The following is a 5,192-nucleotide window of genomic DNA, read 5'->3' on the forward strand; positions in this document are numbered from 1 at the left end:
GGATTAATTAGCAATGTAATTTTTTTTTCAAAATGTCATGTGACCTCGATGACCTTTGACCTTGATTATACATATATATGCATAACTCAGTAACCACAAGTTCTATACCCTCCAATTTTGATAGGATATTAGACCTTAAGATGTCACATCTTGTACCTCATTTAATATGCACATATGTATTTCTTGGCTGACCAATACAGCTAGAGGTCTGATCTTTTTTCCTGATTTAGAACAATCAAATTGGGAACAACGACATAGACCTATGTGCCCATAGATCTCAACATATACACTCCAGTGATACTTCTTAATGACCACATTTCCCTGCCCAATCAAGACTAATACTACTATTACAAGTGGGGACTATGTCAATGTCAATGACTTGTTTCTCAGATAGCATTGTTTGTATTACTTCAAATATTTTTTTTAGTGAATTGAATATTATTTTATCGACTCTGTATTTATTTAATTGATGTTTAATATATTTTCATAGTTCTTGTATTTGTCATATATTTCAGTTGTTTATTCATTTTTTCAGTTCTCTACACTGCACAGAGGTGTATGAGTAGTGCGCTTCAAAGAATCTTTATATTGATAAAAAGGTTTGTGCATTTGTGGTTACAATTCAATATTGCTATGAAGGTAGTCACTAGCCAAATTCAAACCCACGCATTGCAACTGCTATGCTTGTCAAAATCTATTCAATACACCATAGACTGAGCACAGCAGTTGCAGATATTACCGAGTATTAGTTCTAAAAAATACAACTTATGTACAATATTTGATATTATGTTGGCAAACATACGCTTGTCGGCACTATTAAAATCGTTTTTAAAAAAAATACCACGGGAGAGTTTTCGTACATACCATTAGCCAATAATTGACTGGCCATGAGGGTAACAGCATACGTCTGTACCCGACATACTGTAAGTCACCCCCAAAAACAAAGTCAGTTATTAGGGTTGACTCACAGGCTCAAGGGGTTAAAGACATATGCTGTTACCCTCATAGCCAGTCAATATGTGTTTTGTAACATACCTCATTCAAAGTCATGCATGAGAACATACACAAAACTTTTGGCATGTAATATGTAACACATGCATTTAATTAATAATTCAAACTTCAAACCATGTTACATAAAATTCAAACATAACTTCATGCTTCAAACTTGGAAATTGAAACTTCACTGCAAAACCTTCAATTCACCTTTGATAATCGTTTTCTTCTGTTTTGAGCCCTTGTTGGAAACCAGAGTATTCATTTCTTCTTCAGAAAGTACCGGTAGGATAAACCCCAAAATTTGTGACCAAATTTCAGTATGGCCTTTGATCCTCTCACAAATAACAGCACTGGTCACATTTTTCTGAACTGGAGGATAATTATGTGTATGCAGTAATTCACTATTAGTTTTGATTACGACAAGTCCAAAGGACTTCAGTGCCCCTTAGCTCAATGATTATATCAACTTTTGTGCCTCTGTCATCATATTGGGGTATTCTCGTCACTTTTAGCCTAAAATGCAGAAAATGGATGTCTTAAAGATCCAACATCAGAAATTCAGCGTCTGAGACACTGAGACAGAGACTGAGCATTTTAGAAGTTGGGATTACGTTGACAACACACACATTACATTCATTAACATCTCAGGTGTTTTTATCGATGTACTCCAGGACAGCACTGGATCACTTCCACAGGCAGTAAGGCCTGATAGAATAACTTTTTTAAAGAACAGGCAAATAGATCTAGATCTAGATTTCTTGTAAAGCTGTGGATTGTTTGCTTTGGACTGCTCGGCTAGCAGCCAGCTGCTCCAGGGTGACATATTTCACGCTGAGTGAACTGAGGCACAAACTCTACGCTCACAAGATTTCCAATGGAATCATTTTCAACAGTAACAACAGACTCTTCATCACTGTCTACCCTCTAAATCAATCATTCTAAACTACATTCTATTGCAGGACTGATTGTTACTTTCCAAATTATTGACTGACATTCTGCATGCAATTGCAGGTATAGCTTCTCCATTCTACACTTCACGAATGCCACTTATGACCTCACAGAAATGGATGCGTTCCTCACAAAGTTTTTTTTGTAAAGTCCTGAAAATTTTTCTGTACTTTTTGTTGGACTTGCTAAATTGTACAAATACAAATTTCATGTTTTACTGGACATTTTACTGGACATTTTGTTTCTGTTATGTAACTTTAATATGAGTACTGGATTGTGTTCTTATACAAAGTATAGTTTTGATGAAGATCCACTCACTAGAGAGTTATATTTCATATTCTGGTTGGTCTTTGTGACTTATATCCTAATCCTAGATCTTTGCTAGACAGCCAATTCATGACTCCATACACTTGTAACAATTCAAAACAAGTATGCCGTGGCCAGCCCAAGAAGTGAGTTTGCAGAAGGTATTATAGACAAGCATGACAACAGAGGCTTGCTGAGGTTGACCATACTCTCAGTACCAGGGCTTGCTTCAATCATTTTTGGCAAACAGTTATATAGTCACAACATAAGCAAAGTACAAAGCCTGAGAAGTGTGTTGAAAGAGCCTTGACATACTCGCCATACAGACTTCGCTGATCGAATGCTCCTCTGAAACAGACATTTGGTCTCTCATTTATTACAACTCTTTGCTGACGCACCTCGGGGACAGACGGTCGCACTTTCAAACTTTTACAATTCTCTTCTGATACACCACATGTGGGGTTCATTTAAAAGCTCTTGATGAAAGAAAACTTTTCACCGGCTTAGTTTTTCGAAATTCAAATTTTTTAATTTTTCTCCATAGAGTTAACACAGGGATGGCGGCCATTTTGAATTTCTAATATCGGTAAATCTTGGGTAATTTGTTTCCCTAGTACCAAAATTTGCACGGTGACCCCTATTTTTATTCTTGCTTTGGTAAGAGAATGGTTGAAAGTTTCACTGAGGAAAGTTAGAGCAAAAGTTTTTCACTTTCGAGATGCATATTACCTTAATGATCTACCTCTTGTGGGAGCTCATTTTGAAGCTCTTGGAGTAATAACAATTTTACTACCTTAGTTTTATGAAAAACAAATATTTCATTTTTCCCCCATCGAGTTAACACAGGGATGGCGGCCATTTTGAATTTCAAATATTGGTAAATACTGGTTATCAATTTCTCTTGTTCCAACCTTTACAAAGTGACCCCTGATTTTTAGCTCACATTTGGTATACCAATATGAGGTTATCATATAAGCTGAATCAGTTCATTTGCATCTGATTTGCATGTCTGTATGTATGTATGTATGTATGTATGTATGTATGTATGTATGTATGTATGTCCGTCATCGTCAAAAACACCTAAACAGCAGCACCTACTGTCTTAGTATTTGGGGTACAGGTGCACCTAGGGGTGGAGATGTAAATTTGTTCAAATAAACTTGTCAGTGTCCAAAATATGCAAATGAGGGGAAAAAAGGAAAAACCCTGCAAATTGCTAAAACTCTGTAACCATTGGTCAGATTGGGTTGAAACTTGGTGTGCAGGTTCCTTTAGGTATTCTTAATCAGATGTTTAAAATTTAGGATGAAATATGCGTGTTTCTATTTTTGGGGTAATTTTTTCATTTTTTAGTCAAAAAATGTTTTTCTCTGAAACCACTCATCTGATCGCTTTGAAAGTTGGTATACATGTTCCTCAGGATGACCTCAGTCAGGTTTATACAAGTTGAATTGAAATTTTCATATTTGTAATTTTTGGGCAATTTTCCAAATTTTTGGTCAAAATTTTTTTTATTCAAAAACTACTGATCTGATAGCTTTGATATTTGGTATACAGGTTCCTAAGGTTGATCAAAATCAGTTTAATGAATATCGTGAAGATATCTATAATTTTGTATTTTTGCAGAATTTTTTGGTTATTTTTCTCATTTTAAGTAAAATTTCTTCTTCTCTGAAACCGCTAGCCCAATTGCTCTCAAATTTGGATTGGATGTTTGCAAGGGTGTTACCCTTCTAATTGTTGAAATTATGACAAAATTGGAAATATTACTGTTTTGGGGCAATTTTGTCATTTTTGGTCAAAAAATCTGAAAAAATATTTTCTTTTTAAAGCCCCTGGACAGACAGCTTTTATATTTGGTGTACAGATGTCCAGGGATGACAATACTTAGATATGTGGAAATTGTCCTGAAATGTACATATTTGTATTTTTAAGACAATTTTGTCATTTTGGTCAAGAAAACGTGTAATCAAAATTACTTGACTGATAACTTTGTAATTTGGTACAAAAGTCCTGAGGGATGTTATTAGATAAATTTTCTGCTCAAAGTGTTGGGAAACCCCGAAATTTTTATATTGTAGGTAATTTTCTCAGTTTGTGACCTTAAATGACCTACACCAACCCAGGATGTTGTGAGAGAGTTTCGAAGGCTGTTAACTAATTTTGTCATATTTAATATCAATTTGTAGTAAAATTTGATCCAGAAAACAAACTGAGGTAAATTTTTTCATTGCGAATCAATTTTTGCATCTTTTGCATGTAAGACACACAAGAACTGATGAGAAATTTGGATTCAGGATAATTCTAGATGTCGTAATCCCCCCACAGTGGAAGGCATTTCACTATCTGTAACTGATTTAAGTGCTGTTTACATTCGAATGATAGCACTCATAGCATTAATTAAAACATCCCCAAGGTTGTAAATACATTTCCTGCCAGCTGGTCTTGTATAACAGTGGTCAACCAAGGGATGGAACATTTGATATTCAGGAGGGGGTAGGGGCTAGAAGATTGATGAGGTAGCATTACTTTTTACCAGATCCCTTGTACATTTTTTCCCACTCTTTATTTTTTCCCCACTCTTCCCCCCTTTTCTTTTCGTCAAGCTTCTCTGGCTAATTTTTTTGTTGACATTTGCTTATGTATGTAGGATCTGCTTGTCCCATTGCTATAGAAGTTGATATGTATGTTCCTAAAGATGACCTCTAGTACCTAAGTTGTAGACTTTATTCGCTTTTGTCATTCTTGTTTTTCTGGTTTAAATATTTTTTGAATTTACCGATTCAAACCGAATGTGAGCACACTGTCCTTGACGGTATTTTTATTCTTGATTTGGTAAAGAGAGTGGTTGAAAGTTTCATTGAGGAAAATTTGAGGAAAAGTTTTTGTCTTTCCATGCATGTGTACTGCTTTAATAATCACTACAGATGTCACTCAATATG

The 5,192-nt window shown here is 35.2% G+C and overlaps 1 protein-coding gene across 1 annotated transcript in view; it reads left to right on the plus strand.

The window, feature by feature from the left end:
- LOC139152724 (UDP-glucuronosyltransferase 2C1-like) overlaps positions 1 to 5,192 on the plus strand; it is a 567,100-nt gene that overhangs the window by 305,804 nt on the left and 256,104 nt on the right. The gene's annotated exons all lie outside the window — the stretch shown is intronic.

This window comes from Ptychodera flava, chromosome 16 (genome assembly GCF_041260155.1).
Source record: "Ptychodera flava strain L36383 chromosome 16, AS_Pfla_20210202, whole genome shotgun sequence".
In the NCBI taxonomy this organism is placed as follows: domain Eukaryota; kingdom Metazoa; phylum Hemichordata; class Enteropneusta; family Ptychoderidae; genus Ptychodera; species Ptychodera flava.